Genomic DNA, 10,454 nt, shown 5'->3' with positions numbered 1-10,454 from the left:
TCTGAAACATACTGGGTCTAAAACAGCAGCTATCTCCTCTGAACTGGTGCTGCATCCCCCGGGCCCAACTGCTCTGGGCCCGGGGGACTGTGAGAGATGCATGAATCTGAGTCCTAGCCCATCTAAGTTCTAGTGCTAGTCTTGCATGTGAGTCCAAGTCCTTCTTCTTCCAGTCCTAGTGCTAGACTCAGTTTTAGATTCTTATAAAAAAAAAATTATAAGTCTAAAATAGTGGCTCTCAACCTTCAGGCTGCGACCTTCCTCCCTGGGGTTTGTACAAGGACGCTTTCACAGGGTCACACATCAGACATCCCACATATAGGTTGTACATTATGATTCACAACAGTAACAGAATTACAGTTATGAAGTAGCAATGAAAATAATCTTGTCGTTGGGGGTCACCATCACCACAACACAAGGGGTTGAAGAATTAGGAAGGTTGAGAGCCCCTGATCTAGAAAGATGGACAAGGACATTTTCAAATATACAGAGTGGAGGCTTGAAGAAGGTAATTGGAGTATAGGATGGGGACAAAGACCAGAAACTCAAGTTTCTCATGCTATGACTCAAGACTGACCATGGCTGGCTTTGGTGCAGCACATACCTTAAGGGAAGTCACATGCATTCTGAAAATAGACATTTTATGCTTATACATCTCCAACTTGTCATTTTCTATCTACATAGATATCTAGGAAACTCTGCCTCTAATTAATCAAAATAATACTGGTATGACATACAGACTCATAAATAGTAGGTATGTATATAGTCATATAGTATTTATAATTGCTGGGTCTGTAGAGTAGATGAACAAAGTGTGAAATTAGTGCAGTTATTCTATCTTAATCCAATTTTCAATATACTTGTAACACAATAATGGTTTTACTTTTACATTACATATATAGTATTTATCAGCACCATATACAATTCCACCATTCTGAATTCTTATTATAAGAACTCATCTATTGCTAATGGCTAGTAGTGGTTTGTAAAGTACTGAAAATTATCTCATAAAGAGCTATGATTGCAAATAGGAGAACCATGTAATGCAACTTACTGGAACATTCCAAGGGTAGCGGCAATGATTGGAAAACATTATTTATTGTTTAAGATCAAATTTGCAATTTACTACTAACTTAAAGATCAATAGCAATCTCCTGAGTTTACAAAAGTTAGAATTATCTGTCTCCAAAGACTCAAATTTCAAAATTACATAGGGATGCATTCATCCTTTTAAAGGCCAAATGAGACAAGGAATGAAGCTAGAAGGAATTTGTTCTTTTTTTAAAAATTGGTTTTAATTAAACTTGTTATATTTACTGCTTTTTAAATTTTTTTATTTTTTAACTTTTATTGCATTATGATGAGAAAAGTTACATGATATCAATTTATCTGAATTAGTTAACATTTAAAAACATTTTAAGTAAACAGAATTACATCACATTCTTGTTTCCCTTTTGTACTCCAACCCTCCCAGAACCCCCTTCAATACCTACAATATCTTTTTTGTCATATTCTTTAAAATTTATAAAATATTACAACAATAAAAATGAGTATTATAAAAGTGGTTTGATATAAAACAATTTGACAGTCTATGTAGATGCTTGTCTATAGCAATACTGAAAATACTTACGTTTTTCTCAATATAAATTTTAAATAATTCCAAACATATTAACTGCATATTTCAAAATAATACATCACTACTAGTATTTTCTTAAATGAACATAAATATATAAAGTCTTTCTGTTTGTTTGTTTTGTATTTAGTAGGGCTTAAAATCTTGGCTCTTACTATGGTACAAGCCCAAAATAAGAACAGTTTTTAGACATTGGATTTCATTGTAATAAGGCTGTACTTCAATGACCCTCACCTCACCAAAGGATTTTACCTCCATCGTAGCTAAGCTGAGAGTTTATTTTATTTTATTTTATTTTTTGATTTTCGAGACAGGGTTTCTCTGTGTAGCCCTGGCTGTCCTGGAACTCACTCTGTAGACCAGGCTGGCCTCAAACTCAGAAATCCACCTGCCTCTGCCTCCCAAGTGCTGGGATTAAAGGCGTGTGCCACCACCACCTGGTGAGAGTTTATTCTTAATATAAATCCTTAGTGGACACTAGCCCAAGAATAAGTTGACATGAAAATCATCTACAAAGAAGACATTTATCCCAGATAGGGTGTTTTCCATGTCAGTTGTATGGAGAAAGGTGTCAGAACATAGCACTGAGATAGAATGTAGAAAAACAACCAGTTATTTCAAATGTGTGTGATGCTAATCTTGGTAGTCAACTTGACCTACATAGGAAATGCCTCCATCAGATTGGCATGTAGGCATGTCTGTGGGTCATTTGTTGATTACTAATTGATGTACGAGGGCCCAGCCCACTATAGGCACTGCTGTCCAAGAACAAGTGAGCCTGGGCTCTATAAGAAAAGCACCCAAGCATGCCAACACAAATAAGCAAGTGGTAGTTTTCCTTGGTCTCTTCTTCAATGCCTTCCTTAGCTTCTCTCAATTAGCTGTAACTTATAAACCAAATAACTTCATTACTCCTCAATAACTTTTCATCATGTTGCTTATGCCCAGAACAGAAAGCAAACTAGAACACAGCACATATTATTAAATCTCTCTTACCTTTCTGCCTGTGGCCATACTATCTGTGATCTCCACATGGAATATGTAGTACTGTTTGGAAGAAAAGCCACTGAGCAAATACAGAAAGTGTGATGGTGAGTATTAAAATTAAAGGCATATTTTTGTCTCTTGGTTAAGTGACCAAGTGTGGTGTGAGCTTCCTCTTCTAGCTTCAAATCACTGAAGAGTCCAGAGGTTACACAGACTCATGTTTACTCTGAGGAGCCTCATCAGATATTATCTCCGCTGATGGATTTCATTAATTTAGGGAGAACCACTGAAATGCCAAGTTAGAAATGAATAGGTCTCAGGAAGTAAGACAGAACAAAACAGTATAAAAAGGGAAAGACAGAATGACTTTAAAACTGAGAAATACTGTGGGACCATGGCTACTGTAGAACACTGTACCCCAAAGAGCTAGTTTAAGTCATAAACATTTATTTTTGCCTTTTGGCATTTTATATGTAGTAAATTTAATGTTAAGCACCAGCTGGTGAAAGTGTCCTGTGTAAATTGACTCATGTACTGTATATGGAGAGGAATATTCAGCTATCAAACTATCTGGATAGCCATTTAATTAAATTCAAATTTAATCAATTGAATCACATAAAATAGTGAGAAAATGACTGCTTCATACCTGAAAATCTTTTGGTATGAGTAAGTACATGTCATGTTGTGGTCTGAATGAATGGGCCACACAGGCGCATGTATCTGAATGCAGAGTCACCAGTTGCTGGAACTGTTTAGGGAGGATTAGGATTTGTGGTCTTGTAGGAGGAGATGTGTCACTGAGGATGTACCTTGAGATTTAAAAAGCGCACACCAGGCCCAGTGTCCTCTCTGCCTGAAGATCAAAATATAAAGCTCTCAGTTACTGTTCTAGGACACACTTGCATACTATCCTGATGATCATGGACACACCCTGTTAAATGCAGCTGGCCCCCCAGTTAAATGTTTTCTAAGAGTTGTCTTGATCATAGCGTCTTTTCCCCACAACAGTGACTAAGACAGAAAGTCAGGAGACAGTAGGGAGGAGGAGTTAGATAAAGGGAGATAGAGCTCAGGTGGCATGAAGGGGAGAAAGGAAATAATAGAGCTGTAAGGGTGACATGGGTAGGGGCAATAGAGAGAGAGAGAGACCTTTGAAAATGCTTTTTGGGTACTTACAGCAGGAGGCTGTGGAAGCCTCCTGCGACAAGCATTATACACATATTTATAGATTTTAAGTGGAGCTACTTAACAGAGGGAGATGCCTGCCTGCTGCCATACTGTCAGGATATTTATGGTCTAATCCTCTAAAACTATATACAAGCTTATATGTATTAATATAAAATGCTTTATTTTATAGGTAGCCTTAGTCATGGTGTTGCCTCACAGCAATAGAACCGTAAGTAAGACAAATACTTAGGATCAAAGTCCATGGCAGACGAGAGAGAATCAGGTCATACTAGTGAAACGTAAGGTGGTGGAATGGTTACACAACTCCAAAGTGACTTAGGTAACTTAAGGCACATTACTAAAAACTGTGAGCACAGTGAATTTTATGGTGCATACATTACACCACAATATCTAAAAATCTTGAAAGAAATTTTCTTGCAAAGTAGATCTGCTAGGTGAGTCCGTTTGTACTAGCACATATTGTATTTTGAGGATTTGACTTAATCTTCTAATTGTGTCTTACCACACTTGAGGTTTACAAGATTATTTGCTTACTTTAAAAAAAAAACTGAGAAATGTACTATCTGATGATAAATATTTCCTTTGGGTGATACCCAACTACTCTATCCAAATGCGTCTATGTCAAATAATTTAAAACATTAAAGTCATGTGAAAAATACTACTTAAAAATAGAATATTTGGCCAGGCAGGGGTGGTGCACACCTTTAATCCCAGCTCTTGGGAGGGGAGTCCAAGGCCAGCCTGGTCTACAGAGTGAGTTCCAGGACAGCCAGGGGTACACAGAGAAACCCTGTCTCGAAAAAAAAAAGAAAAAAAGAAAAAGAAAAGAAAAAAACCCAAAAGGAAAAAAAAAAACAACCAAAACAAACCACCACAAAACAAACAAACAAAATAAAATATTTGGTGAGCCAGAAAATAGGTACTGGGCCTATCCTTCACCATGATTATGAGCAAACTTGCTGTCAATATGAAAATTTGGAACTTTTTGATACTAAGTGCTAATTGATTATATAGTCATCTCTCTGAATCCCTTGAAGAGATGAAAATCTTTGGATGCCTCAAGTTCCCTATACACAAAGGCACAATAGTTGCATTGAGCCTAGACACATCCTTCCAAATATTTTAAGAGCCATCCAGCTCATAGCTTTTCATCCATATGGGTCACAAACCCATATGGCATTGCATAACTGAATGGGGCCGGGCAGGATGGCACAAAATTTAATGACAACAAAGGGGTTTCTAATCTCAGACAAACAAAAATGAATTGAAAAATCAAATCCACAATGGCCCCAGGTCCTTTGGTGCTGCTCAGCCATGTTGCCTGGCATGGCTTCACCGAGGTCTTGGTACTGAACACATGTTTGCTTTGCCCTGCACACGGTGTCACACCCCAGAACCCTAATCAACCTGTGCAGATTCCAGGCTGCATATTAAGAGTTGTCATGTTGCTAATGCACACAGAAAGTTTTCTGCTTTCATAGAAACATAATTCCAAGAGTTTTAATATTTTTCTACCCACATTCCTTCTAACAAATGTATCAAATTACTATATGTTTGGATTGTGTTGTACTAGAATGCTTGATTTTTGAAACTGAAGTTTGAGTTGCTGACTCAAGCCTCGTGAAATCTTATGTGAATTCTGGCTTGGGATTAAAACAGGATCTCCAATAATCTCAAAAATGACCCTAAATATACTTCTGCCATTTTGCTATGCATATGTATACAGTGAAAACCTCAACATTGATACTTACAAAAATCAAAATAGCAACCAACCAAATGTTTACAATGCTCTACATAGTCCCCTGGAATAATATTCAGCTAAGTTTTAATACTCTGTGTGGAAATAGACAAGGACATCTCCCTCATTAATAGGCAAATCTTTATCTTTTATAAATGGTAAAATTGTACTTGTGTAAAAGAACTGCTTTAAAATAAAATGGTTCTCAGGAGACCGTTATGCTTGGCTCTTGCTGGCAAGCATAGCAGAGTATCATTAACAGTGAGAGGGGTGGGGTGGGTCTCAAACTGGGCCAGTCATTGCTTGACCACTCCCTCAATGGCTGCTTCATTAGCATAACTGTCATCTGAGAGGCTTCATCTAGCAGCTGACTGAAACAGCCACACATTAGGTAGGGCTTAGGGAGTCTTATGGAAGAGTTGAGGGATGGATTGAGGGAGACAAGGTGGGCCAAGGACATCATAAGCTCGACAGAGCCAACAAGCCCATAGGGCCTCACAGAGACTGAAGCACCAATCAAAGACTGTGCATGGTCTGGACCTAGGGGTGCTGGGAATGGGAGGAAAGGTGTAAGAGGGTGGGACTGGGAGGGGAGGAGGGAGGGGTTTGTGATGGGATGTAAACTGAATAAATAAATTAATGAAAAAATAAAATTCTTTAAGAGTTATTGTCAGTGTTTGCTTTGTACCCCTATTTATATGCCTATTTCTATTTCTCATAGCAGTATATACAATCAGGTGCAGCAAAGACACAATTCCGTGAAATGGATGCTTCATAGACATGACATTCTACTCAACTGATAAGCCATCATTGAAGTTCTAGCCAAAAAAGTTGTGCATGCACACTTCGTGGTTCGACACCTAAGGATAGCTCCTTCAGACAGAGGGAAGATGGGTGGATGTGTGTCTTCTCCTTGCCTTTATTCGTCTCGGAGAGGAGACTTGGATATAATGTCCGCAGCCCAGTTAGCTCGGTCGGGGGCCCCAGGCAACAATATGTTAAGGATGTGAAGAGGAAAAAGCATGAGGCTGCTGGGACCCGCTGGAGACCAGCAACTCTATATGTGGGCCACCATCTCAATTCTCTTCATAGGAGAGAAAGGAAAAAAAAAATCATGTAATCTGTCAAAGCCGTCGTCTCTGGTCTTTATCGTCCACGGTTGCATTCAGGGTCTAGCCTACCCATCAGGTAAAAAATGGGAGAAATGGATCTGACATCACCTGAAATGAGAGAGTCCTCTTCAAACTTTAATCAGAAAGCCTTGTAGGATTTTAACCTCATTGTGCAATACATGAAAGTTTGATTGGAGGGAAATCAAAGGAGAAAGAGGAGCTCCTTCATGACATTTCTCAAGGAAGTCTGCAGAAAGCTGCGGCGCTGTCGCTGCGGGGCACCGTTGGAAACACAGATGCTTATTGCTTTTTGCCAGGAGAGAGGTGGTTTTGTACATAAGCAGCAACCAGGAGAGGCACAAAGGAAGTGTGCAGCCCACACAGCAAAAGCAGCAGGCATCAAAGTTGCTTGCTTTGTAAATCCGGGAGGCGTGAATGGTGCACAGGCTGGGCTCTCGGAGGTCTAGCGTAATAAAATCCCTATTTTAATTACAGGCAGCATACTTAAAATACTATCATTAAGGTTGTGTCAGCAATTACTTTTTTACGACCTTATTTTCCAGAGAATAATAAAAACGTGTTTGGGACTGATACCTTGGACTGAAAGTTGGCAGTTGGCTCTCCATTCACAGGCTTTTCTTTGCTTCCAACAAATTGGGAAGGGCCTCACTATGCTTCCCCAAAATCACAAAAGTGGAAATTCAAAATGAACAGGCCTCCAAATTGCTTTGCCTCTGATTGTCTGAAATTCAGGTCTGAGGACTGTCAGGGGTGATCACGGCTGTCATGTCTCAGGTGAGGAAATTTGGTTTCCATGGTAACAACAGCACCCATGATTAGTGCTTAAAAATTAAAATCACCTCCATGAACTGTACTTTAAAAGGCGGAATCAGAAGCCAGATGTCAAAGCGTTCGTGCGTGAGGAGTGATGGAAGGAAGAGGTTTAAAGGCAGGACGGACTTCAAGCGGAGTGTGAGAGACTTGACTTCTCCCTACGGATGGGTGGGAATAAGCACCTAAGCTTTATAAAGGGTAGAACCCAGGGGCTGACAGGATGATTCAGCTGGTTAAGTGCTGCACGACCGAGCGGACCTAGAGCCCATCCTCTGCACCCAAGTAACAATCTAGCATGGTGGAGCACACCTATAACCTCAGTCCTGTAATGGTGGAGGCAGAAGATCCCCGGGACTCACGGGCCAGGTAATGTTGTTGAGTCCATGAGCTCCAGATTCAGTGAGAGACCCTGTCTCAAAAATCAAATGCAAAGTGATAGAAGAAGACACCTCATACTGACCTCCAGCTCACTCCCACCCTCCAATCAAGAAATAGAGGCAAAAAGAACTAAATAGCTTCGGCTGTGGATAGCCAGTTTTTAGAAAAAGTCACGTGACACTGGTGTCAGTATGACTGTGTGGGCAGTTTGGCTATATCACTTCAAGAGTGGAGACTGGGATAAAGACGTGACCAAGTGTCTCCAGAAGCCGTGTAGAAATCCACTGAACAGAAAGGCTCCCTCTAGCAGACTTCAGCTTACAGAACAAGAATAAACAGGTTTTAAGACACACACACTGAAGGTAAAAATAACGCTTACTATATTGAAATAAAGGAGAAGAAGGGTTTTCTGAAGCACAGAAGGAAAAAATGCTAAGGAGGAGAAAGGTATTTTGGAGAAAAGCAGTTACAGGCACAAAGTCACTGAAGAACGAGCGGAGTCAATAATAAAAGTTCTCAGAGGCCCAGTGGCAGCAAGGCGGGAGTATCTAGAAGGATAACAAGCCTGCACTCCGGATGTAAAATTCTGACTCGCTCCTGATTGCCTGGAGTCATCCCAAGACTCCTTTATGACAAAAGAGAAAATCTGATCAAACTTGGTAGGAAGATAAAAAGTTTAAGTGGCAGCAGGAAGGGCAAAGGAAGAGATGAGAAGAGAACTCGAGAATAAAGGGAGCCGGAAGGGTGGCGTCAGGGGAAGAAAGGCAGCAAGAGCTGTCTTGAGAAAATAGGCCAAATCAGGATGATAGCGATCACAGGACTTCCAGACACAAAAGCTGTCGTTACTAAGACAAATCTTCCCACAATCCTGCTCCCCATCCTTTCTAGTGAGACACTGCCCCCCACCGTGAAGATGTTGATTTCAGACCCCAGGCTCTCTCCTCACAGGTGAACAAAGATGGTCCCCAAGAGTCTCTCAGTATAGGAGGGGAGAGATGCAGAGATGTGAGGGACGAGACCCCCCAGGAAGAGAACTCAGAAGGTAAACAACTCAGAAGGTACTGTGAGCCTCAGAATGGGTACTGCTGTGATATTAGATGCCCTTGAAAACATTTACATGAAATTTTATACACAGTGGGAAACGGAGGTTTGCTAAGTAGATAAATTGGGGTCATAAAGATACATTTGCGTGTGACAAGATCTATTATGGCACTTGCTGGAAAAGGAAGGTTTTCAAATGGAATGCATATCGATGCTCGAGGTTTTGGCATGCAGCTACTTTACAGCTCTCTCTCTCTCTCTCTCTCTCTCTCTCTCTCTCTCTCTCTCTGTGTGTGTGTGTGTGTGTGTGTGTGTGTGTATGTGTAAAAAAAAAACATCCTAAAATTCACTGGGTTATACAGACTGACAACTATTCATAAGGGACTCTCAGGTTCAGCTGCACACGGTGAAGGGTTGGCAGGGAACATGCGTGCATCTGGGTGTTCTAACTACAGCATGGCTCTAGATGAGGAGATATTCTGACATGGTTTGAATATATTTGGCCCAGGAAGTGGCACTATTAGGAGGTGTGACCTTGTTGGAGTGAGTGTGGCCTTGTTGGAGTGGGTGTGGCCTTGTTGGAGTACATGTGTCACCATGGGTGTGGGCCTAAGACACTCATCCTAGCTGCCTGGAAGTCAGTATTCTGCTAGCAGCCTTCAGGTATAGAACTCTCAGCTCCTCCTACAATGCCTGCTTGGATGCTGCCCTGCTTCCTGTCTTGATGATAATGGACTGAACCTCTGAACCTGTAAGACAGCCCCAATTAAATGTCATCCTTATAAGAGTTGCCTTGGTCATGGTATCTGTTCACAGCAGTAAAACCCTAACTAAGACACATTCCTTTCCCTTGGGCACAAGAATTTCACTGGTCCAAGATCCTACACTCACAAGGTACTGTTTGCTTGGGTTGTAGTTCATGGTAACTTTTTTCTTTCTTTCTAGCTTCTACAAAGTGTTTTCTGTTTCACCTCCAGTGGGTCCCAAGGTATTTCCTGTCTCTTTCCTGCCCTCACCTCATAAAACCAACTCATTACTCCATATCTCTCCAGCTTATCAGTGCACCCTTTACCTTCTTCCTCCTCTCCCCTCCATGCATTATTTCTTTGAGGATTTGGTTTTGTTTTTAATAAAGTGAATAATTTTGTCACATATCTTTGCTCTGACTTGGACTCATCTCCTTGTTCTTATAATCTTTGTCTCCAAGAAGTTTTTGAGAGAAAGTGGGGAGGGATGAAATGGAGAGAGGACAGGGGAGGGAAGAGAATGGGGGAGGGGAAAGGGAGAGGGAGAGAATGTGTGTGCATTTCTGTGTTTGCTTGCATGAGTGGAGGACAGAGATCTTTTGCCCCCACCTTAACTTTTTTGAGACAGGGCCTCTCCACTGAACCTAGACCTTTCTGTTTGGCTAGACTGGGTGGCCAGAAAGCTCTGAGATTCAAAGATCCACTTGTTTCACTCACTCTCAGCTACAGAGTTTCAGCTCACACCTCTCCACATTAGGTTCCTTCCTTCCTCCCTCCCTCCCTCCCTCTCTCCCTCC

The 10,454-nt window shown here is 41.0% G+C and overlaps 1 protein-coding gene and 1 long non-coding RNA gene across 11 annotated transcripts in view; both read right to left on the bottom strand.

Moving 5' to 3' along the window:
* Grip1 (glutamate receptor interacting protein 1) overlaps nt 1-10,454 on the bottom strand; it is a 648,195-nt gene that overhangs the window by 317,296 nt on the left and 320,445 nt on the right. The gene's annotated exons all lie outside the window — the stretch shown is intronic.
* Nucleotides 1-10,454, bottom strand: part of LOC116075876 — an 11,848-nt gene that overhangs the window by 684 nt on the left and 710 nt on the right. Inside the window, exons 2-3 of one of the 3 annotated variants that reach the window (XR_004112749.1) lie at nt 7,253-7,650; nt 6,768-7,121 (exon numbers count right to left, since the gene is read on the bottom strand). This is a non-coding gene — a long non-coding RNA (uncharacterized LOC116075876). Of the gene's footprint in view, nt 1-6,766; nt 7,651-10,454 lie in introns of those variants that run through there. The other 2 variants (XR_004112750.1, XR_004112751.1) reach the window with 2 other exon arrangements.

This window comes from Mastomys coucha, unplaced genomic scaffold (assembly GCF_008632895.1).
Source record: "Mastomys coucha isolate ucsf_1 unplaced genomic scaffold, UCSF_Mcou_1 pScaffold4, whole genome shotgun sequence".
Classification (NCBI taxonomy): Eukaryota; Metazoa; Chordata; class Mammalia; order Rodentia; family Muridae; genus Mastomys; species Mastomys coucha.
This window is presented reverse-complemented; position numbering and strand designations above follow the sequence as displayed.